The sequence below is a fragment of the Scyliorhinus torazame genome, chromosome 11 (genome assembly GCF_047496885.1).
Source record: "Scyliorhinus torazame isolate Kashiwa2021f chromosome 11, sScyTor2.1, whole genome shotgun sequence".
Lineage (NCBI taxonomy): Eukaryota > Metazoa > Chordata > Chondrichthyes > Carcharhiniformes > Scyliorhinidae > Scyliorhinus > Scyliorhinus torazame.
In genome coordinates, this window is record NC_092717.1 from 187,798,335 (window position 1) to 187,823,978 (window position 25,644).

Here is a 25,644-nt window from a genome sequence, read left to right on the forward strand (position 1 = left end):
AGGAGTAGATGATGATGCTCAATGCCGTTACGAATTAATTCCAGTATAGTTGACTCCTTCAGGTGAGTAGTTGATTTTTTGATTCAGGTGTTCAGTGGTTTGGTAGAGATATATCAGTTCGTTTTTCCAGCTTTGATCCTTTTTGATGGCTGGTTGACTTCCAAAGTCAGAGAGAGAGTTGTGTATATTCCTGCAAAAGATGGCTATTTTTGCATGGGTTCTGCTTCAGTTACCATATCACGCACCTTCAGTGTGGAAACGTTCCAGCTGCTTTTCCTCACAGCACACATGCAGAGACTACCAGACAGAACATAGGCAGGAAGCAGGCAAGCACGCTTGTTTTAAAATATATTTTTGTTAGATTTTTTATGTTTTTTACAAATAATGCAACAAAAAAAAAGTTTTCAATGCAGAACAGGTACAGGACAGAACAATAATCATTGCAAATATAAGAACGAACAACACAAGATGACTTTAGAATAGCAGACTTTATGAATTAGTGCCTCTAGTTTTAAGAGCAGATCAATCATAAAAATCAATTGGGGAGACAAAGGATAAGGCAACATAAATGGATATCACGACTTGCAATGTAGCTCCAGAGAAACCTAACAGCAGTAGGTCAGACAAGGCGGAGTCTGTAAATTTGATGTAGGGGTCCCACACTTTAAGGAATGCATCAGACTTAGAACAGATCACAGACGTCAGGAATTCCATAGGAATACATTCCGTGACTAATTATGCTAATTTTGAATTGAAGGATACTTGTCATTGACCCAGCAGCAGAGGGTAATTTTACGAGCTGCAGAAGTAAGGTTGTTGTACAGCCTTTTATCATTAACGTCAGTTATTCTCCCACCTGGATGACCCAGGATTAAGAACAAAGAATCAAAGCTCTGTCAAATCTCCTCTCAAGCTCCCTAAGTACACCAGACCAATAGTATTCAATCTTAACTCAGGCCCATACACAATAAATATAATCATCTTTAACTACCAGGCACTTTAGGCACATCAGGGATCTAGCAGGATCAAACCTGTGTCTCAGACTAGGCATGAGATGCACACGGTACAGTATCTTAAACCGAGTCTTCGTCATTCTATTGCAAGCTCAAATGTTATTGCTTTTAATCCAATATACGTAATCTATGTCTCCTCATCAATATTAATTGCCAAGTCTTTTTCCTCAGACTGCAAAGAACTAACACATGATCTAGAACACAAGGTATCATAGAACTACCTAATCACATGTTTATGCTCCGCAGAACTCAGGGTTTTTTCCCACTGGGGAAATAGAGGAGCTGTGCCGCAGGATTGATTTATTCAGGATAATGTCTCTGAGTTGCAGATACTTAAACAAGGAGTGTCATAGGATGTCAAATTGTTGGCATAACTGCTCAAAGGAGGCATCTCTGAACATGTCTCCCAGCCTCCATCTCTCCAAGTATCGAATCCGTAGTCCATAAGACTTGGTTGGAAGTCTGGGCTCTCCTGGATGGGAGAAAGAGTGAAGTCAGTTTAGATCTCCCTTCCAGTTGGTGGACCATTCTCCACGCTCTAAGATTATTAATAAGGATTTTTGCATCTTATTGCCCCATAAAATAGTAAGACCTGCAACGGGTAAACTGACTGATCTGCTTCAATATCAAGCCAAGTAGCGGCAGGGTCCTTCCTAACCCAATACTTTATAAATCCATGGTGGGAAGCCAGTATATAGCCTGATATTCAGGGCACCAAATCCTCCCTTGGTACCTAGCAAACTTTAGACAAGATTTCCTCCTATTCCAAATAAACAAACTGATCATTCAATTAATCTCCTTTAAGACTCCAGTTGACAACAAGATTGGCAACATCTGCAAGGGGCACAGCAATCTAGGCAACACATTCATTTTAATTAAGGCACTCATGCCCAGCAAGTCTAGTGCCTGCTTCCAGAAAGCCTGAATCACATTTAATAACCTTCTAACATTGTTACTGGAAAACCTACCCTTCATAAACCCAGTCTGATCCTCCCGAACAATCATCGGTAAAATTCCCTCCAATACCTGAGACAACAACTTCAGATCAACATTCATAAGTGCGACTGACCTGTAGGAGGCACACTCCTCCAGGTTCTTGCCTGTCTTCAAAATCAGGGAGATGTTTGTCTCCTGAAGTGTCGGTGGTAGCAGACCTGTCTCAAAGGAGTGACAGTACATACCAACTCATTGGTATATGAACATACCCTTAAATACCCTGTAATACTCACACCCAAAGCCATCTAGCCCAGGGGCTTTACCCACCTGAGTCGATTTCGGCGGGAGAACAGCTGGTGAGTCAGTTTCAGCGGGAGCAGTGCGGAAGTGGCTGCTGGGAGGTAAGTCTGTCCTTTAAAAGCACTTGTCTTTGCAGGGGCAGGCCAGTCGATTTCGGCGGGAGAACAGCTGGTGAGTCAGTTTCAGCGGGAGCAGTGCGGAAGTGGCTGCTGGGAGGTAAGTCTGTCCTTTAAAAGCACTTGTCTTTGCAGGGGCAGGCCAGTCGATTTCGGCGGGAGAACAGCTGGTGAGTCAGTTTCAGCGGGAGCAGTGCGGAAGTGGCTGCTGGGAGTGTTTTAGGCAGGAACAGGAAGTCGACCCGCGGACGTCTGGGAAGACCCTCACCAATAAATTCTGGTGGAGAGGAAACCCGAGACACTACACATGTAGTGTCTCCCACCCGCCCTCCTCCTCTAACCTAATAATAAAACCCATTGGTCTGAGGTAAGTACCATATTTTATTATATTATTATTATTTTTTATAAAAAATTTATTTAGTTGTTAGCCAGATCTTGGTAGAAAGTTAGAGGAATGGCAGGGAAGGGAGTGCAATGTTCCTCCTGCAGGATGTTTGAGGTGAGGGATGCAGTTAGTGTCCCTGCTGATTTTACCTGCAGGAAGTGCTGCCATCTCCAGCTCCTCCAAGACCGAGTTAGGGAACTGGAGCTGGAGTTGGAAGAACTTCGGATCATTCGGGAGGCAGAAGGGGTCATAGATAGCAGCTTCAGGGAATTAGTTACACCAAAGATTGGAGATAGGTGGGTAACTGTAAGAGGGACTGGGAAAAAACAGTCAGTGCAGGGATCCCCTGCGGTCGTCCCCCTGAGAAACAAGTACACCGCTTTGGATACTTGTGGGGGGGACGACTTACCAGGGGTAAGCCATGGGGTACGGGCCTCTGACACGGAGTCTGTCCCTGTTGCTCAGAAGGGAAGGGGGGAGAAGAGCAGAGCATTAGTAATTGGGGACTCTATAGTCAGGGGCACAGATAGGAGATTTTGTGGGAGCGTGAGAGACTCACGTTTGGTATGTTGCCTCCCAGGTGCAAGGGTACGTGATGTCTCGGATCGTGTTTTCCGGGTCCTTAAGGGGGAGGGGGAGCAGCCCCAAGTCGTGGTCCACATTGGCACTAACGACATAGGTAGGAAAGGGGACAAGGATGTCAGGCAGGCTTTCAGGGAGCTAGGATGGAAGCTCAGAACTAGAACAAACAGAGTTGTTATCTCTGGGTTGTTGCCCGTGCCACGTGGTAGTGAGATGAGGAATAGGGAGAGAGAGCATTTAAACACGTGGCTACAGGGATGGTGCAGGCGGGAGGGATTCAGATTTCTGGACAACTGGGGCTCTTTCTGGGGAAGGTGGGACCTCTACAGGCAGGATGGTCTACATCTGAACCTGAGGGGCACAAATATCCTGGGGGGGAGATTTGTTAGTGCTCTTTGGGGGGGTTTAAACTAATGCAGCAGGGGCATGGGAACCTGGATTGTAGTTTTAGGGTAAGGGAGAATGAGAGTATAGAGGTCAGGAGCACAGATTTGACGTCGCAGGAGGGGGCCAGTGTTCAGGTAGGTGGTTTGAAGTGTGTCTACTTCAATGCCAGGAGTATACGAAACAAGGTAGGGGAACTGGCAGCATGGGTTGGTACCTGGGACTTCGATGTTGTGGCCATTTCGGAAACATGGATAGAGCAGGGACAGGAATGGATGTTGCAGGTTCCGGGGTTTAGGTGTTTTAGTAAGCTCAGAGAAGGAGGCAAAAGAGGGGGAGGTGTGGCGCTGCTAGTCAAGAGCAGTATTACGGTGGCGGAGAGGATGCTAGATGGGGACTCTTCTTCCGAGGTAGTATGGGCTGAAGTTAGAAACAGGAAAGGAGAGGTCACCCTGTTGGGAGTTTTTTTATAGGCCTCCTAATAGTTCTAGGGATGTAGAGGAAAGGATGGCGAAGATGATTCTGGATAAGAGCGAAAGTAACAGGGTAGTTATTATGGGAGACTTTAACTTTCCAAATATTGACTGGAAAAGATATAGTTCGAGTACAATAGATGGGTCGTTTTTTGTACAGTGTGTGCAGGAGGGTTTCCTGAAACAATATGTTGACAGGCCAACAAGAGGCGAGGCTACGTTGGATTTGGTTTTGGGTAATGAACCAGGCCAGGTGTTGGATTTGGAGGTAGGAGAGCACTTTGGGGACAGTGACCACAATTCAGTGACGTTTACGTTAATGATGGAAAGGGATAAGTATACACCGCAGGGCAAGAGTTATAGCTGGGGGAAGGGCAATTATGATGCCATTAGACGTGACTTGGGGGGGATAAGGTGGAGAAGTAGGCTGCAAGTGTTGGGCACACTGGATAAGTGGGGCTTGTTCAAGGATCAGCTACTGCGTGTTCTTGATAAGTATGTACCGGTCAGGCAGGGAGGAAGGCGTCGAGCGAGGGAACCGTGGTTTACCAAGGAAGTGGAATCTCTTGTTAAGAGGAAGAAGGAGGCCTATGTGAAGATGAGGTGTGAAGTTTCAGTTGGGGCGATGGATAGTTACAAGGTAGCGAGGAAGGATCTAAAGAGAGAGCTAAGACGAGCAAGGAGGGGACATGAGAAGTAATTGGCAGGAAGGATCAAGGAAAACCCAAAAGCTTTCTATAGGTATGTCAGGAATAAGCGAATGACTAGGGAAAGAGTAGGACCAGTCAAGGACAGGGATGGGAAATTGTGTGTGGAGTCTGAAGAGATAGGCGAGATACTGAATGAATATTTTTCGTCAGTATTCACTCAGGAAAAAGATAATGTTGTGGAGGAGAATGCTGAGCCCCAGGCTAATAGAATAGATGGCATTGAGGTACGTAGGGAAGAGGTGTTGGCAATTCTGGACAGGCTTAAAATAGATAAGTCCCCGGGACCTGATGGGATTTATCCTAGGATTCTCTGGGAGGCCAGGGAAGAGATTGCTGGACCATTGGCTTTGATTTTTATGTCATCATTGGCTACAGGAATAGTGCCAGAGGACTGGAGGACAGCAAATGTGGTCCCTTTGTTCAAAAAGGGGCGCAGAGACAACCCCGGCAACTATAGACCGGTGAGCCTCACGTCTGTAGTGGGTAAAGTCTTGGAGGGGATTATAAGAGACAAGATTTATAATCATCTAGATAGGAATAATATGATCAGGGATAGTCAGCATGGCTTTGTGAAGGGTAGGTCATGCCTCACAAACCTTATCGAGTTCTTTGAGAAGGTGACTGAACAGGTAGATGAGGGTAGAGCAGTTGATGTGGTGTATATGGATTTCAGCAAAGTGTTTGATAAGGTTCCCCACGGTAGGCTATTGCAGAAAATACGGAGGCTGGGGATTGAGGGTGATTTAGAGATGTGGATCAGAAATTGGCAAGCTGAAAGAAGACAGAGGGTGGTGGTTGATGGGAAATGTTCAGAATGGAGTACAGTCACAAGTGGAGTACCACAAGGATCTGTTCTGGGGCCGTTGCTGTTTGTCATTTTTATCAATGACCTAGAGGAAGGCGCAGAAGGGTGGGTGAGTAAATTTGCAGACGATACTAAAGTCGGTGGTGTTGTCGATAGTGTGGAAGGATGTAGCAGGTTACAGAGGGATATTGATAAGCTGCAGAGCTGGGCTGAGAGGTGGCAAATGGAGTTTAATGTAGAGAAGTGTGAGGTGATTCACTTTGGAAGGAATAACAGGAATGCGGAATATTTGGCTAATGGTAAAGTTCTTGAAAGTGTGGAAGAGGAGAGGGATCTAGGTGTCCATGTACATAGATCCCTGAAAGTTGCCACCCAGGTTGATAGGGTTGTGAAGAAGGCCTATGGAGTGTTGGCCTTTATTGGTAGCGGGATTGAGTTCCGGAGTCGGGAGGTCATGCTGCAGCTGTACAGAACTCTGGTCCGGCCGCATTTGGAGTATTGCGTACAGTTCTGGTCACCGCATTATAGGAAGGACGTGGAGGCTTTGGAGCGGGTGCAGAGGAGATTTACCAGGATGTTGCCTGGTATGGAGGGAAAATCTTATGAGGAAAGGCTGATGGACTTGAGGTTGTTTTCGTTGGAGAGAAGAAGGTTAAGAGGAGACTTAATAGAGGCATACAAAATGATCAGGGGGTTGGATAGGGTGGACAGTGAGAGCCTTCTCCCGCGGATGGAAATGGCTGGCACGAGGGGACATAGCCTTAAACTGAGGGGTAATAGATATAGGACAGAGGTCAGAGGTAGGTTCTTTACGCAAAGAGTAGTGAGGCCGTGGAATGCCCTACCTGCTACAGTAGTGAACTCGCCAACATTGAGGGCATTTAAAAGTTTATTGGATAAACATATGGATGATAATGGCATAGTGTAGGTTAGATGGCTTTTGTTTCGGTGCAACATCGTGGGTCGAAGGGCCTGTACTGCGCTGTATTGTTCTATGTTCTATGAAGTTCCTTCACGGCCACAGGCACCTCATTTTTAGAGATAGGACCACTAAGGGCCAAACGCTGATCCTCTGAAGCCACAGGGAGCTCGAGGAAAGAGAATAAGCACTCCATACGTACCATTCAGCATAAAAATCCCTAAATGCCCATTAATATCTTCAGTTTTCATTAACCTCTCACGCCCCGTGTTCGACACAGAGGGGATAGCCCCAGAGTGTGCCCTCTTCTAAGTCAAAAAGGCCAAGTCCTTACTCAGCTTATTCTCAAACTCATGCAGTTTTTGCTTCATGAATCTTAGACTTCTGTCAGCATGTTGTGTCAATAAAGTATCAAGAGCCACCCTCAACAACTGTTTGCTAGGGGCCCTCCTGTATTTCTCCTCTCCATCAGCCAGACAAACCTCCAGCCTGCGCTGGCTTTCCAGTAATCTCCACCTTTTGTTAATTGTGCAAGAAATAATCAAACCCCTAGTATAGGTCTTGCAGGTCTCCCACAGAATGGAAGGAGCAACATCAGGAAGGGAATTGAAAGGTGCCATGGTGGCGCAGTGGCTAGCAGTGTGCCTCATGGCGCCAAGGATCCGGGTAGGATCCCGGCCCCGGGTCACTGTCCGTGTGGAGTTTGCACATTCTCCCCGTGTCTGTGTGGGTCTCACCCCCACAACCCAAAGATGTGCAGTGTAGGTAGATTGACCACACTAAATTACCCTTATTTGGAAAAAATAATTGGGCACTTTAAATTTGTTTAAAAAAAGAAAGGGAATTGATCAAGTAAAAAAACTCAAACTCCTTCTTAAAATATGTAGTAAAGGATTTATCCCTAAGCAGGAGGTCAAACTTCCATTACTGAGACCAGTGAGGAGGGGGTGGGGGGGGGGGGGGGACCCCTCAAGTAAAAATTGTAAGAATGGTCAGAGATTACAATGCTTCCCATAGAGCAAGAGGACACTAAATGTAGGATAGTCCTAGGCACATAAAATAGTAAATTCTAATGTGCTATTGAAGAGGAGCTTAGAAAAAAGAAAAGTCTCTATCTCCATAGTGCGAGGTCCTCCACACATCCAGATATCACATTTCCTCACACCCCAAGGCCAGCACTCTAGCCTGCAGGGCTGGGGGACTTGGAGTGACAGGGAGCTTGTCCATCAAGGGGTTCAGAATACAATTAAAGTCTCCAATCCAAGTGAGTTAGCCGAGGTCAACCCCAAAATGTCGATAAAAAAACTCGGGGCGGGATGGGGTAATTCGACGGGCCATATACATTGATTATTGAGACAGTTTCTCTATGTACTAACCCTTAACAATCACATATCTGCCTCTCATCATTAGCACAATTCTACACCCTGAAGGGGACACTCTTGTTGACCAAAACTGTCACCGCCTGTTGTTCATTGAGAAGGAAGTAAAAAAAGACCAGCCCCATCCATTCCCGCCTTAACTTTAAGTGTTCCTTGTCACCCGAGTCTCCTGTAACAAGGCTATATGCACTTTCTCCTTCTTAAGAAAGCATCTTTTTCCTTTTCATAGCATAATGTATTCCCTATAGATTCCAAGAGCAAAATTTAAAATTAGTTGCTGCCATTGCATAGACCACCAGAAACAAAGCAGATAGGACTTTCGTGCAACATTCGAGCGTGTTGTAACACCCCACCCCCATCTCAAGTTACACCAGAGACACCAAAATATCCCTAGCATGTTCTTCTCTCGGATAAAAGACCTGTCTGTACCAATGTAGGATATGGTCAACAATACAGGAAACCCAACATAATAGACTTATAAAAGAATCACATCCACAATAGTTGTAAAGAGACATTCCTCAACAAAGGTGAGGACTCGCAGGCTAAGCTGACGGCCATACTGTCATTACCATCAGGAAACAACCTCCTCAACAAGGAGGAAAAGAGAAAAGCCAAGAAGGGAATGGGAGTCAAATGTCCCTCCCACATTTTGAACCCACCCATGGAGACCAGCACCCTCCACCCCCCTGCCAGCAATGGCACCACTCGGTTATGACATGATTAAAAAGAGAATATGATAAGAAAAGATGACGGATAATTGGTGCATGGCACAGCTACCATGAATAATAAAAGTCCCTCGAACACTTAAGGACAAGCAAAAGATATTCATTACAGCGCTCCAATGTTAACACCTCCCAATAAGTAGGATAAATGACAATGACACCAGGCAAACAACATGACAGGGAGAAAGTCCAGATTTCAAATATTCCGAGCTTCAGATTATCAGTCCAACTCCTTACCCTCTCTGGACTTAATGAAGGCCAAGGTACTAGTCGGCTCATCAAAAGACTTAACGGAGTCGCTGAATACCACTGTCAGGGTCGCAGGATAATGCATGACATCATTCATTTCAGCTGCTGGAGTTGCCTTTGAACTTTGTCAAAACCTCGATGCTTCAGCTGCATCGCCGTCGGGAAATCCTGGAAAATGGAAATCCTCACCCCCACATGGAGCCAGGTCCCACCACGCCTCGCCATCTCCAGGACCCTCCGGTGATCTTTAAAATTGTGGAAAATAATTGCTATAGACCTGGGACATTGATTGTCCCTCAACCTTGAAGACAGGATACATTGTGTCCTTCCTAATGTGAAACACCTTCACATCCAGTTTACGAAAACATGGCAGCCTGCTCTCTAAGAACTTAACAGAAGTTTTACTCTCCTCCCTTTCTGACAGACCAATGACCCGGATATTCTTTGTCCGGCCTCAGTTCTCCAAATCTTCCAGGAATAATCCGCACAAAATGCTTTAGAGGCCCTGCGAGAAAAGGAGATGGAAGATTTTGCTGATGATTCCCTGAGCAGATTGTCAAAGTCATTTGGCAGAACGCCTCATGGCCAGACCTTTCAAACAAACACCAAGACATACTTTGGCTGGTGGTGAGAAAATCTGTCCTTCTCAGATTCTCCTTACACGCCCACCTTCATTGCCCTTGAGGTGCTGTGGTAGGAAAAGAGCATTATTCACCTCCTTGTGCATTTCATAGAATCATAGAATCATAGAAGTTTACAGCATGGAAACAGGCCCTTCGGCCCAACCAGTCCATGCCGCCCAGTTTTTTACCATTAAGCTAGTCCCAGTTGCCCGCACTTGGCCCATAACCCTCTATACCCATCTTACCCATGTAACCATCTAAATGCTTTTTGAAAGACACAATTGTACCCGCTTCTACTACTACCTCTGGCAGCCCATTCCAGACACTCACTACCCTCTGAGTGAAGAAATTGCCCCTCTGGGCCCTTCTGAATCTCTCCCCTCTCACCTTAAACCTATGCCCTCTAGTTTTAGACTCCCCTACCTTTGGGAAAAGATGTTGACTATCTACCTTATCTATGCCCCTCATTATTTTATAGACCTCTATAAGATCACCCCTAAGCCTCCTACGCTCCAGGGAAAAAAGTCCCAGTCTATCCAGCCTCTCCTTATAACTCAAACCATCAAGTCCCGGCAACATCCTAGTAAATCTTTTCTGCACTCTTTCTAGTTTAATAATATCCTTTCTATAATAGGGTGACCAGAACTGCACACAGTATTCCAAGTGTGGCCGTACCAATGTCCTGTACAACTTCAACAAGACGTCCCAACTCCTATATTCAATGTTCTGACCAATGAAACCAAGCATGCCGAATGCCTTCTTCACCACCCTGTCCACCTGCGACTCCACCTTCAAGGAGCTATGAACCTGTACTCCTAGATCTCTTTGTTCTATAACTCTCCCCAACGCCATACCATTAACTGAGTAGGTCCTGGCCTGATTCGATCTGCCAAAATGCATCACCTCACATTTATTGATTCGATCTGCCAAAATGCATCACCTCACATTTATTTGGAATGTGCCTTTGCAAAGAAGGTCTGGCGAGAGATGCACTGTTTTTTGTCAGAGGTCCATCGCGTGCATTCTGTGACACAGGACTCGGTGCTTTATGGGCTGCTCCCAGGGATGCTCACCAAGACAAGCATCAATTGCAACTGGAGGACCATCAATTGGGTGAAAGATGCATTTTGGTCTGCCAGAACCTTGGTGATCTTCCAGTACAAAGAGATGTCCTTGACTGTTGCAGACTGGCACAGTCAAAAGTCCAGGGTTGCAGGTTGAAGGATGGACTAAAGCTTGGGGCAGCTGCTGCCGTAGTGCAATGGGAAAAGGTCACTGTCCAAGACCTTTCAACCAAAGTACACCGAGGGACTGGAGAATTTGTAGAACCCTTTGGACTGTCTGCCTGGAGTGTATACAGCAAATGTCAAGAATATTGAAATTGTATTAAGGCACTCAGAGAGGAATACGCTGTGTGAAGAAAAATTGAATTCTATTGCACTTTCTGTAATTTTCAAATTGAAATGTTTTGCCCTCAGGCTGTACGTCTGACATGGAATGTATATTGTAAATATCAAGAGTACAGTAAAGTCCTGCTGTTCATGGAGCTAACATTCCTGTGAAACCTCACAAATGGGAAGATCGAAAACAGTGAACCTGTTTTCAAAGGGATTTAATTATATGTTCCAGCATATTATGGTGCAGTACCTGTATAGGACAGACAGGGGTGCCTCTGAGCCATACATTACATGGGTGAAATTTTCTAAATTGTTTGGGTTGCGCTTCAGCTCCCAGGATAATCATTTTTTTTAAAAAGCTTTGATTGCTACTTTTGTTTCTTAAAAAGGAGCATAGGCCGCTGTGTCGCCTCCATCTTCTTTCCACCTGGATCAACAAATTAACACTCAGCAGCAGCCAAACGGGGAGAGAGGGAGTAAATACATTGCCCCCACGATGGGCGATGCGGTGAAGAAAATGTCAATCCCGGGTAAGTGAAAACGTGAACAAGAAAGTCACAAAAGTCCAGACGAAGTTGTATTATAATTGTACAGAGCAGTGTTTTTCAAACTTTTCTTCTGAGACCTACTTTTGGCAATCAGCCAACTTCAGGACCCACGCCGGACGACCTTTGCGATACACGCCAGCTGGACTTTGCGACACATGCCAACTGACCTCCGCGACACATGCCAACTGACCTTCAGGACCCATGCCAGCCGACCTTCGCAATCCACACCGACTGACCTTTGCGACACATGCCAACTGACCTTCGCGACACACGCCAACTGACCTTCGCGATACACACCAACTGACTTTTGCGATACACGCCAACTGACCTTTGTGACACACGCCAACTGACCTTTGCGATACACACCAATTGACCTTCACGACACACGCCAACTGACCTTCGCGACACATGCCATGTTCACTTAACGTTTAATGCGAAAGGGGAGCCTGCTTTCTCCTCACGATCTCGCTTGAATCCGTTTCAAAGGAGCAGAGGGCAATGTGTATATCAGATGCAGAGTTCAGCCAGTTCCTTTGTGCCGGCTTCATCTTTATGAAAATGGAAAATCCAACCTCACACATGTAGATCATCATGAAGGGCAATAGCAATGAAATGCTGTGTTACTGAGCACTGGATACTCCTGGGTGATGCGCCACCAGATTCTGACAGCCTCATGTGCTTTTGCCACATTTGTAATGTTGTATTACAGGTAAGCTGCAGCAGTGTAGTCTTTTAAATTGGAGTCAGCTGTAAGTTAATAACTGACTCTGGGGTCTCAACCTCAAAATACATTTTTCCCGCAAAACTTCTCTTTCAGATTCTGAATCTTCTCTTATTTGCCAGTACTACCCTGCATATAACACACATGGGCTTTGCCTCCTTATTTGCATTGGCACAATTAATAAAACCATATCTCAAAAATCATCTTTATAGTTTTTAGTTCCGAGTAAAAAATTTTTGCAGGACTGTTAACCCGAGACACTGCAGCTCTTAACATTGCCACTGCTCTGTCTTGCCCCGGACTCTCCTGTGCACGTTTCTCCAGCAGATTCGGTTTGAGATCCTTTCTAATAGGTAAATAGCTTTGCGCAAGTCAAGGAGACACAGCTGGAGTGAGACACATCCAGAGTGGGAATTTGGAACTTGGTAATTTGGTGCAGTGAGGTAATCAGGAAAGGTAAGTTGTAAGTCTAATTCTGCTGTTTTTCAGTTAAAAGTGCAGTGTGTAGCTTAGTGTCTGATTGGCTGAAGCTGCCCCCACCCTAATTGCTGCAAGGCAGTTATCTGCCTGTTTAGGGGCACAAAGGTGCACATTGTATTCTTCTCTTTGAAGCTTAAGTAGTGTGAGTCACCCTGGTTAGCTGAGGTCTGTATAAAAGACAGACAGAAAGCGCACTCAGTAAGCTTTGCGCAAGTCAAGGAGACACAGCCGGAGTGGGAATTTGGAACTTGGTAATTTGGTGCAGTGAGGTAATTCGGTGCAGAGTGGGAGAAGGTGCTTTTTCCCTACTGTTTTGTTCTCTCTCTTTCTTCTGGCCTGTAACTTTTAATCTGCAGGGAGAGAACCAGAGAGCATCTGAGAACCTGGATATGTAAGTGATTTTTATTACATTTTCAAATTGTGGAAGGGGGGGGGGGGAAACTGAAGTGACATCACAGTAAAGCTGTGACCTGATTGGCTGGTTGGGAAGCTACACTAAATTTAAAAATTAAGCAGTGTTAAACTAATTAAACATAATTATTTAATTATAATTTCGAGGGGTATCTAAGCCAGAGATCGGAGAGTACTGTATTTAGCTTTCACATTTATAGTAAAAATCTAGTGCTAGGAAACATATAGTTAACAGTAACTTTTTAAAAAACTTTTAACTGTAATTTACTAATTAATTGAGGCAATGTCAATTAGAGGGGTGCAGTGCTCTGACTGTAAGATGTGGCAGCTCCGGGAGGCTTCCACCGTCCCAGATGGCTTCATCTGCAGAAAGTGAACCCAACTGGAGCTCCTCACAGACCGCATGGTTCGATTGGAGCAGCAGTTGGATGCACTTAGGAGCATGAAGGTGGCGGAAAGCGTCATAGATAGCAGTTATATAAATGTGGTCACACCCAAGGTGCAGGCAGAGAAATGGGTGACCACCAGGAAGGGCAGGCAGTCAGTGCAGGAATCCCCTGTGGTTGTCCCCCTCTCGAACAGCTATACCCCTTTGGATACTGTCGGGGGCGATAGCCTATCAGGGGAAAACAGCAGCAGCCAGAGCAGTGGCACCACGGCTGGCTCTGATGTTCAGAAGGGAGGGTCAAAGCGCAGAAGAGCAATAGTCATAGGGGACTCTATAGTCAGGGGCACAGATAGGCGCTTCTGTGGACGTGAAAGAGACTCCAGGATGGTATGTTGCTTCCCTGGTGCCAGGGTCCAGGATGTCTCCGAACGGGTAGCGGGCATCCTGAAGGGGGAGGGCAAACAGGCAGAGGTCGCTGTACATATTGGTACTAATAACATAGGCAGGAAGGGGTATGAGGTCCTGCAGCAGGAGTTCAGGGAGCTAGGCAGAAAGTTAAAAGACAGGACCTCTAGGGTTGTAATCTCGGGATTACTCCCTGTGCCACGTGCCAGTGAGGCTAGAAATAGTAAGATAGAACAGCTAAACACGTGGCTAAACAGCTGGTGTAGGAGGGAGAGTTTCCGTTATCTGGACCACTGGGAGCTCTTCCGGGGCAGGTGTGACCTGTATAAGAAGGGTTGCATCTAAACTGGAGAGGCATAAATATCCTGGCCGTGAGGTTTGCAGGTGTCACACGGGAGGGTTTAAACTAGTATGGCAGGGGAGTGGGCACTGGTGCAATAGGTCAAAAGGTGAAAGCATTGAGGGAGAACGAGGGAATAGGGCCAGTATGGCTCTGAGGCAGAGCAGACAGGGAGATGTTGCTGAACACAGCGGGTCTGGTGGCCTGAAGTGCATATGTTTTAATGCAAGAAGTATTATGGGTAAGGCAGATGAACTTAGAGCTTGGATTTGTACTTAGAACTATGATGTTGTTGCCATTACAGAGACCTGGTTGAGGGAAGGACAGGATTGGCAGCTAAACGTTCCAGGGTTTAGATGTTTCAGGGGGGATAGAGGGGGATGTAGAAGGGGTGGCGGAGTTGCGCTACTGGTAAGGGAGAATATCACAGCTGTACTACGGGAGGACACCTCAGAGGGCAGTGAGGCTATATGGGTAGAGATCAGGAATAAAAAGGGTGCAGTCACAATGTTGGGGGTTTACTACAGGCCTCCCAACAGCCAACGGGAGATAGAGGAGCAGATAGGTAGACAGATTTTGGAAAAGAGTAAAAACAACAGGGTTGTTGTGATGGGAGACTTCAACTTCCCCAATATTGACTGGGACTCACTTAGTGCTAGGGGCTTAGACGGGGCAGAGTTTGTAAGGAGCATCCAGGAGGGCTTTTTAAAACAATATGTAGACAGTCCAACTAGGGAAGGGGCTGTACTGGACCTGGTATTGGGGATTGAGCCCAGCCAGGTGGTAGATGTTTCAGTAGGGGTGCATTTCGGGAACAGTGACCACAATTCAGTAAGTTTTAAAGTGCTGGTGGACAAGGATAAGAGTGGTCCAAGGGTGAATGTGCTAAATTGGGGGAAGGCTAATTATAACAATATTAGGCAGGAACTGAAGAACCTAGATTGGGGGCGGATGTTTGAGGGTAAATCAACATCTGACATGTGGGAGGCTTTCAAGTGTCAGTTGAAAGGAATTCAGGACTGGCATGTTCCTGTGAGGAAGAAGGATAAATACGGAAAATTTCGGGAACCTTGGATAACGAGAGATATTGTAGGCCTCGTCAAAAAGAAAAAGGAGGCATTTGTCATGGCTAGAAGGCTGGGAACAGACGTAGCCTGTGTGGAATATAAGGAAAGTAGGAAGGAACTTAAGCAAGGAGTCAGGAGGGCTAGAAGGGGTCATGAAAAGTCATTGGCAAATAGAGTTAAGGAAAATCCCAAGGCTTTTTACACGTACATAAAAAGCAAGAGGGTAGCCAGGGAAAGGGTTGGCCCACTGAAGGATAGGCAAGGGAATCTATGTGTGGAGCCAGAAGAAATGGGCGAGGTACTAAATGAATACTTTGCATCAGTATTCACCAAAGAGAAGGAATTGTTAGATGTTGAGTCTGGTGAAGGGTGTGTAGGTAGCCTGGGTCACATTGAGATCCAAAAAGAGGAGGTGTTGGGCGTCTTGAAAAATATTAAGGTAGATAAGTCCCCAGGGCCTGATGGGATCTACCCCAGAATACTGAAGGAGGCTGGAGAGGAAATTGCTGAGGCCTTGACAGAAATCTTTGGATCCTCACTGTCTTCAGGTGATGTCCTGGAGGACTGGAGAATAGCCAATGTTGTTCCTTTGTTTAAGAAGGGTAGAAAGGATAATGCAGGGAACTACAGGCCGGTGAGCCTTATGTCAGTGGTAGGGAAATTACTGGGGGGAATTCTTCGAGACAGGATCTACTCCCATTTGGAAGCAAATGGATGTATTAGTGAGAGGCAGCACGGTTTTGTGAAGGGGAGGTCGTGTCTCACTAACTTGACAGAGTTTTTCGAAGAGGTCACAAAGATGATTTATACAGGTAGGGCAGTGGATGTTGTCTATATGGACTTCAGTAAGGCCTTTGACAAGGTCCCTCATGGTAGACTGGTACAAAAGGTGAAGTCACACGGGATCAGGGGTGAGCTGGCAAGGTGGATACAGAACTGGCTAGATCATAGAAGGCAGAGAGTAGCAATGGAAGGGTGCTTTTCTAATTGGAGGGCTGTGACCAGTGGTGTTCCGCAGGGATCAGTGCTGGGGCCTTTGCTGTTCGTAGTATATATAAATGATTTGGAGGAAAATGTAACTGGTCTGATTAGTAAGTTTGCAGACGACACAAAGGTTTGTGGAATTGCGGTTAGCGATGAGGACTCTCAGAGGATACAGCAGGATTTAGATCATTTGGAGACTTGGGCGGAGAGATGGCAGATGGGAGTTTAATCCGGACAAATGTGAGGTAATGCATTTTGGAAGGTCTAATGCAGGGAGGGAATATACAGTGAATGGTGGAACCCTCAAGAGTATTGAAAGTCAGAGAGATCTAGGTGTACAGGTCCACAGGTCACTGAAAGGGGCAACACATCTGGAGAAGATAGTCAGAAGGCATACAGCATGCTTGCCTTAATTGGCTGGGGCATTGAATATAAGAATTGGCAAGTCATGTTGCAGCTGTATAGAACCTTATTTAGGCCACACTTGGAGTATAGTGTTCAATTCTGGTCGACACACTTCCAGAAGGATGTGGAGGCTTTAGAGAGGGTGCAGAAGAGATTTACCAGGATGTTGCCTGGTATGGAGGGCATTAGCTATGAGGAGCGGTTGAATAAACTTGGTTTGTTCTCACTGGAACGACGGAGGTTGAGGGGCGACCTGATAGATGTCGACAAAATTATGAGGGGCATAGACAGAGTGGATAGTCAGAGGCTTTTCCCCAGGGTAGAGGGGTCAATTACTAGGGGGCATAGGTTTAAGGTGCGAGGGGCAAGGTATAGAGTAGATGTACGAGGCACGTTTTTTTACACAGAGGGTAGTGGGTACCTGGAACTCGCTGCCGGAGGAGGTGGTGGAAGCAGGGACGATAGTGACGTTTAAGGGGCATCTTGACAAATACATGAATAGGATGGGAATAGAGGGATACGGACCCAGGAAGTGTAGAAGATTGTAGTTTAGTCGGACAGCATGGTCGGCATGGGCTTGAAGGGCCGAAGGGCCTGTTCCTGTGCTGTACGTTTCTTTGTTCTTTGTTCTTGTTCTTTTGTAAATTGCCTATTTGAGTCTCTGGCCGTCTCTTACCTAAACAAAAAAACATGATCACCACCGTTCACCTGCCAGCAGCTGCAAAATCGAAGCAACTCTGCTCTCTTCTTTGGCGCCTAAAACACATCCCTGGATAGCGCTTCTCGACAATTCATGTGACCTAATCTCTGCTGCCGCTTCTGGCCAGAAGACTCCACAAGCCACCAAATCTCTACCTGCATTTAAAAGGCGGCAGCAGCTGCAATTCTCCATGTAAAAGCCAATAGCGGCTGTTCGGCGATTCTCCTATGATCGGGTTTACCACTGGAACGACGGGACTGATTGCACCGCGACCTTACTGTGACCCGCCCGTGACCCACCCCTGGTGACTGGTATAGGGGCACCTCAGAGTGGAACACAATATATGGAGCCAATTAAAATGTTATTGCACTTGTGATTTTCAAATTGACATGTTTTATAATGTAATTTTACATATTGTTATGAATAAAGTACATACAAAGGTTAGGTGGGGTTACAGGGTTACTCGGATAGGGCAGGAGAGTGGGCCTAGGTGGAGCGCTCTTTCAGAGGTTCAGTGCAAACTCGGTGTGCCGAAAGGCCTCCTTCTGTACTTTAGGGAGTCTATGGATTCTATGGACGTAAATACAAACATGCAAATTAGGAGCAGCAGGCCACTTGGCCCCTCGAGCCTTCTCTGCCATTCGACAAGATCATGGCTGATCTGATTGTAACGTCAACTCCACATTCTCCTAATAACCTACGACCCCCTTGTTAATCAAGAATCTGTCTAGCTCTGCTTTAAAAATATTCAAAGAATCTGCTTCCAATGTCTTTTGAGGAAGAGAGTTCCTGGGAGAAACAATTTCTCCTCATCTCCATCTTCAATGATCGACACCTAACTTTTAAACAGTGACTCCTAGTTCTAGATTCTCCTACAAGAGGAAACCTCCTCTCCACATCCACCCTGTTAATACCCCTCAGGATCTTAATGGTTTTGATCAAGTCGCCTCTTACTCTTCTCAACTCCAGCGGATACAAGCTTAACCTCTCCAACCATTCCTCTTAAGGCAACCCTGGTATTAGTCTAGTAAACCTTCTCTGAACTGCTTCTAAAGAATTCACATCTTTCCTTAAATAAGGAAACGAATAGTGTACACAGTAATGCTTTGTACAACTGAAGCATAACCTGACTACTTTTGTAATCAATTCCCCTCACAATAAACGATAACATTCTGTTAGCTTTCCTAATTACTTACTGTACCTGTATACCAGCCTATTGTGACATTTCTGGGGGGGAAATGTTCCGGTACACTCTAAAAGTCTATGTAGCATTGCAGGACTGCTATTTTTCAGATGAGACATTATACGGGGACACCTTTTGTTCATAGGTCAAACTTAAAGATCCCATAGTACTGTCAGGGGGATTATCCCAATGTACTCTCAACCAACACCTTTCACAGATTATTTGAAACAGGTTATCAGGTTTCAAGAAACAGAGGCAGCTTTAAGTAAACTATAATTGTACTGTTAAATATTTGTAACAAGGTCTAGATTTAAATGGGTTTAATTTAGCTTTTTTGTGTAGGAAGGGGTACAACTCTAGTTAGATTCAGGTTAAACGAAGGTGCTCACATGTATGGGGGTTTATGGTTTCAGTTCAAACTGTGGCTGCATTGTGTTGAGAGTTTATGACAGGAGAAGTAAACATGAGCTTGGGGGAAGAATGCGATGTTGCTTAGCAACCAGGGGCCACTTTAGGAGAGACAGACCATGTGATTGCTTTTAGCTAAATTCATGGCATTTGTAGTTAGGAAGCTATAGAGAGAACTACTCTTAGCTCTGCCAAAAGCAGAAGCAGGACAGAGGAGTTGCAAAAAAGGCAGACTTCCCAAAAGAACACCAGAAACTAAAGAACAGCTAGTTGGAAACTATAGAACGAATAGAAGTTTCCAGGGAGCTTGAACTTAAAGGAAAAAGCAGAAACTGATTTGGAACAGGATACTGTTCATTTGAGTTAAGGCCAGAGCTGAAAAGTGAAGCAATTGGTGAAATTGGCTAGAGAAACCTCAGAGACCGGAAGCAATCATAAAGTTTGTGTTATAACACACACGGATCTTATGGGGTAGGGATGATCCACTATCCCATGGAGCTTGCAGAATACAAGCTCCCGCACTATGGGGGCAGGGGACCCTTAACTAAGTTCATGCGCCTTTGTATAAATAGAGTCTGCCAGTCAGGTACCGACTAGAGAAGACCCAGTAGGGAACTACTGGAGCGGTACATAAAGGTTAATGTGTTAAATAAAATAAGTTTTGTTTTTCTCTACAACTCGGTGTGGACTTCTTTTGTTGCTTCTTACGAAATGCAAACGAGGATAAAGACTGGTTCACTATCGACACTGCTCAGCCACCTCCCTACATCTCTTGGATAAAGGTTGGATTTTTTATCATGATGATCTTTTCGGATGTTTGCACATGTTGATGGCAGACTGGAAGACTGTAATCGGTACGCACAGAGGATGCGGTACTTTTTCAGGGCCAATAATATAATTTTGCTTACTGCCTGCGTCGCACATACGTTTGGAGTCATTCAAAACCTTACCAACCCAGCGGCCACAGATACTAAAACTTTCGATGAGCTTGTGGAGTTAGTGTGGCGCCATTAATCTGACCCTGTTGGTAATAGTACAGCGTTACCGGTTTAATACCGCTGAAAGAACCCTGGGTGAGTCCACCAACAATTTTTTATTGAGGCTGCGAAAAATTGCTGAGTTCCATACACATTGCGGAGTTCTGCTGCCTTTTCTGAAATGATACATGACCGCTTGGTTTGCGGCATAAACAATGCAGCCTCATGGAAAAAACTGCTAGCCGAACTTTCCCTAACTTTGCAACAGGCCTTCCAGATTGCGCTCTCCCACAAAAGCACAAAGTGCAGGAAATGCAAGGAATAGAGGAGAACGCCCTAGGGCGCGCCCCCTCCCGTTCTGGAATTCCTCACCACCCCGTCGCCTGACCTGGACCGAATGTCGAATAGGCCTGTCCCAGTGTCTGAAGAGTGAGCTTTCCCAGCAGGAATCTTCCCCGGAGTCTGTCACGGGGGAGCCAGGTCATTGTGGGGCATATGGTCGCCGATCTTGGTGTGAGCGCAGGCCACGGATGAACCAGAGGTCCAGACACCATGGTAGTGGCCGCCGTCAACCCAGGGCCTGGACTTTCTACTTAGCTGAGCCTGAGGAGGAAGATGACTGTTTGCAGTTGCATTATGCAGCAGATTCCCCACCCCCCCCACCCCCGATTGGCCCCCATTACATTTGCGGTAGATGTCAATGGACACCTGCTAGACAAGGAGTTGGACACCAGCACAGCAGTCTCAGTGATCAGTCAGTGGACGTTTGATCGCATTAAGATGGGAGTCAGACCCTGGATTTGGTAAGAACCCAGGTCAGATTGGCTACCTAGATGAGAGAACCGTTGGATATCACAGATACTACTATAACCCCGGTGGTTTATGGGCATCAGTTGGCATGCCTCCCGCTCATCATGGTAAAAGGGCACGGGCCCAGCTTGTTGGGCTGCAACTGTCTGCATCACCTGCAGCTGCAGTTGCAGCACTTCTTCAGACAAATTCCAGTGGTTTGGCTGAAGTTTGGCCCGCATTGAGAATCTCGATGCAAAGCTTGCAGGAGAGCATTCATTCACGAACCAGAGCCTATATGAGTATACAGGGCTGCTTTTCGGAGTGTCCTCCACCTATTTTTAAGCGGGTGATGGAAGGCATCCTGAGGAGGCTCTCGTGTGTCACTGTTTATCTTCCTCTAGGTCACGGATGCCTCTGGACAAGAGCACTTGGATAACCTGGAGGCTGTGTTAAAACGGTTTGGTGAAGCTGGTGTCCACCTGCAGAGTGCTAAATGCATGTTTAATGCGTAGGAGGTGATCTACCTTGGCTATCGGATGGATTGCAAAGGCCTCCATCCCATCGCGGAGAAGGTGAACGCTATCCAACAGGCCCCCACCCTGACGAATGTCTGGGAGCTTCGATCTTTCCTTGGTCTCATTAATTATTAACTTGACTACCACATTGGCTCTCTTGCACCTCCTTCTGAAAAAGGATCGCGAGTGGACTTTGGGCTGGCCGCAGGAAGCAGCTGTTTGGCAGGGAATAATGGTAATAATCTTTATTATTGTCACAAGTAGGCTTACATTAACACTGCAATGAAGTTACTGTGAAAATCCTCTAGTCGCCACATTACGGCACCTGTTCAGGTACAGAGAGGGAGAATTCAGAATGTCCAATTCACCTAACAGCATGTCTTTGGGACTTTGGGAGGAAACCGGAGGACCCGGAGGAAACCCACACAGACACGGGAACAACGTGCATACTCCGCACAGATAGTGACCCAAGCCGATCGTGCCGCCGAAAGGACAGTTGATGTCTTCTGGGCTACTGATCCATTACGATCCCGCCAGGCCCTTGCTCATCACATGCAATGCCTCCCGCTATGGCATCATTTTCATTTTTCATTGGAGCCGACCTGTCCCACCGCATAGAGGATGGAAGGTAATAGCCGATCGCTTTCGCCTCCTGTACGTTGGCTGCAGCTGAAAGTAAGTACCTGCAGATAGATAAGGGAGATCAGGCAGTGGTGTTCACCATGAAACGCTTTCATCAGTATGTCTACGGCCACCATTTCACTTGTTTCGGATCATAAGCCTTTACTCAGATTCTTCAGAGAGGATAAAGCGATTCCGCCCACTGCTTCCGCGTACATCTAGCTTTGGGCCCTGTTACTTGTTGCTCATGAGTATTTCTTTGAGTATAGACTGGGGACTCAAATTGAGAATGCAAACGCTCTGAACCAGTTGCCTTTATCAACAGGCCCCTTGTCTACCCCATGCCGCCTGAGGTGATTGTGACCCTGAATTCCATGAACTCTTTGCCTGTCACGGCATCACAGATCTGTGATGGACCCAGGTGGACCTGATCCTTTCCAAGGTTTGGCACATGATCTTATACGGGGACAGCATCGACAGCTCCCAGGCGTGTTGAAGGCATTTTCCTCTAAGCTGTCTGAATTTAGTGTGGATGATGACATCCTGTTGTGTAGTCGTCCTGGCCAAGGGGCAGGAGTTAATTCTGAAAGACCTCCACAACGATCATCCAGGCATGTCCAAGATGAAAATTCTGGCACACAACTACATATGGTGGCCAGACCTCGACAGTGAAATCAGATTGGTGGCTCTGTTTGCCAAGAACATCGGGTACCGTGCCGGCTGCACCCCTGCATCATTTGGAATGATCAGGAGAGCCGGGGGCGCAGTTGCATGCTGGCTTTGCAGGTCCCTTTCAGGGGTTCATGTTCCTGTTAGTGATTGACACACATTCAAAGTGGCTTCAGGTGCACAAGATGGCAGGAACCACATCAGGGCAACCAACGAGAAGTTGCGTTTAGCGTTTTGCACGCATGGCCTCCCTGAAGTACTTGTCACTGATAACAGCATTCTTTTCATGAGTGAGAAGTTCTCCGTGTTTCTGAATGCAAATGGAGTGCGGCATATTTGTACCACCCCACACCACTTGGCTTTGAATGGTTTAGCAGAACGAGTGGTGCAAACTTTTAAACGCGGTATTAAGAAACTATCATCGGGACTGATGGACACCAGGATGGCTCATTTTTTGTTTAATTACACGACCACTCCGCACGCAGCCACTGGGGTAGCCCCCACTGCAAGTGACTTCGGACCCGCCTTAACATAATTTTTCCAGGCCATGGGTGTGAAAGTACGACACAACCAGGAGCAGCAGGGGTGTTGTCCCTCTCGACATCGACCTTCCGGGGATTTTGTATCAGGTGACTCGGTGTTTGTTCGAATCCTCACTGACGGCGCCCAGTGGGTCCCTGGCATAATCCTTCGCCAAACAGGGCCTGTGTCCTATCAGGTGCAAGCCCAAAGTCATGGTATGAAACAGCACCTCGACCATCTTCGGTCCAGGAGACATCTTCTTTGAAAAGTTCCTTGTCCTCGGAAACCGCTTCTGCTGCCTGATCAGGCCATGGTGAAACTTCATCTTCGGCAACCTCCTCCAGAACAGCATCTGCGGCTGTCCGTGGGATACCAAGGAGGTCAGGATACCAAGATGACGGAGGTCGTTGAATCGGACTCAAGAGATGCAAACATCGGTGATCTCCAATGGGGAACCCTCTGATTCACAGCCTCTGGAACTGCAGCCATCTCGTTTGTACCGAAGGCAGCGTATGCCCTTTATACGCCCAGCCAAAAGACGGTCTGGCACCCTCCTTCGCCAGTCTTCGGAGGATTTTTCAGACTTTGGGGGGAGGGGAAGGTTATAATATGCACGGGTCTTACAGGGTAGGGATGATACACTACCCTGCGGAGCTTGCAGAATACGAGCTGCCCCGATAAGGGGACGGGAGACCCTTAACTAAGTTCATGTGCCTTTGTAGAAATAGAGCCGCCAGTAAGGAAAGACCCAGTAGGGAAATACTGGAGTTGTGCATAATAGTTAACGTGTTAAACAAAATACATTTTGTTTTTCTCTGCAACTTGGTGTGGCCTCCTTTCGTTACCCCTGACAAAAATTTTTCATCATTATTTCCAGTCTGCGCACCTGAGCTTTTGTGGATGTGGTAGTCATCACTGTTGTATTATATTGTATATACTGCACTGCATACGAGGGTATTATGGTAAGGCCCCTGTACTACAGGTACAGGGGTAGATCCCTGCCTGCTGGCCCCGCCCGGTAGGCGGAGTATAAATGTGTCTGCTCTCCGAACTGCAGCCATTTTGGTAGCAGCTGTAGGTCACACATCTGTGTAATAAAGCCTTGATTACTCTCTACTCTTGTCTTGTCGTAATTGACAGTGCATCAATTTATTACACAGAGATTTCACAAAGATGGATCTCTGCATCAAGCCGGATCGCCTGCAGCTGCACCCTCAAGCAGACAACGCCAAAAAGGACTTCGCACATTGGCTAGCTTGCTTTGAAGCATACATCGGATTTGCGACAGACCCAATCCCAGAAGCACAGAAGCTCCAGATTCTGTACACACGGCTGAGCTCCGATGTCTTTCCCCTCATCCTGGAAGTGCCTACCTACGCAGAGGCCATGGCGCTACTGAAGGAGAACTACGCTCAGCAGACCAACAAGATCTATGCCAGGCACCTCCTGTCCACGCGGTACCAACTTCCCGGTGAGTCTGTGGAAGATTTCTGCTGTGCCCTGCTCGCCCTGGTGAGAGACTGTGATTGCCAGGCCATTTCAGCCGCTGAACATTCTAACCTGCTAATTAGAGACACGTTCATTAAGGGCATAGAACATAGAACATTACAGCGCAGTACAGGCCCTTCGGCCCTCGATGTTGCGCCGACCTGTGAAACCACTCTAAAGCCCATCTACACTATTCCCTTATCGTCCATATGTCCATTCATTGACCATTTGAATGCCCTTAGTGTTGGCGAGTCCACTACTGTTGCAGGCAGGGCATTCCACGCCCTTACTACTCTCTGAGTAATGAACCTACCTCTGACATCTGTCCGATATCTAGCTCCCCTCAATTTAAAGCTATGTCCCCTCGTGCTAGACATCACCATCCAAGGAAAAAGACTCTCACTGTCCACCCTATCCAATCCTCTGATCATCTTGTATGCCTCAATTAAGTCACCTCTTAACCTTCTTCTCTCTAACGAAAACAGCCTCAAGTCCCTCAGCCTTTCCTCATAAGATCTTCCCTCCATACCAGGCAACATTCTGGTAAATCCCCTCTGCACCCTTTCCAATGCTTCCACATCCTTCCTATAATGCGGCGACCAGAATTGCACGCGATACTCCAAATGCGGCCGCACCAGAGTTTTGTACAGCTGCAACATGACCTCATGGCTCTGAAACTCAATCCCTCTACCAATGGGCCAGATGGTCTCCTTCTGTGCTGTAACTATTCTATGATTCTATGAATCCTGTCCAATTAACTTTTCTAAAATTGTCCACAGTGGAGCAAATGTTTTTCATGAATATTAACTTATATTTTACAGAATAAAAATATATGGGGGTTTTGAAAATGAAGTCGTCACCAAATGTGATGTGAAAATAAGACACAAATATTATTCCAAAAATAAAGTTTTTTCAAGAGATTTTCTGACAGGTGATGTAGACCATGAAAACACAAGATAGCCTAGTTCAGTCTAACACTTCCCACATTGATGAAGGTTGAGAGAAATTAGTTTTAGACAATGTCACA

General features: G+C 46.4%; 1 long non-coding RNA gene across 1 annotated transcript in view; it reads right to left on the bottom strand.

The window, feature by feature from the left end:
* Positions 1–251: 251 nt before the first annotated feature.
* Positions 252–25,644, bottom strand: part of LOC140385727 (uncharacterized) — a 50,396-nt gene continuing 25,003 nt past the window's right edge. Inside the window, exon 3 of the long non-coding RNA XR_011933429.1 lies at positions 252–1,485. This is a non-coding gene — a long non-coding RNA (uncharacterized lncRNA). The remainder of the gene's footprint in view (positions 1,486–25,644) is intronic.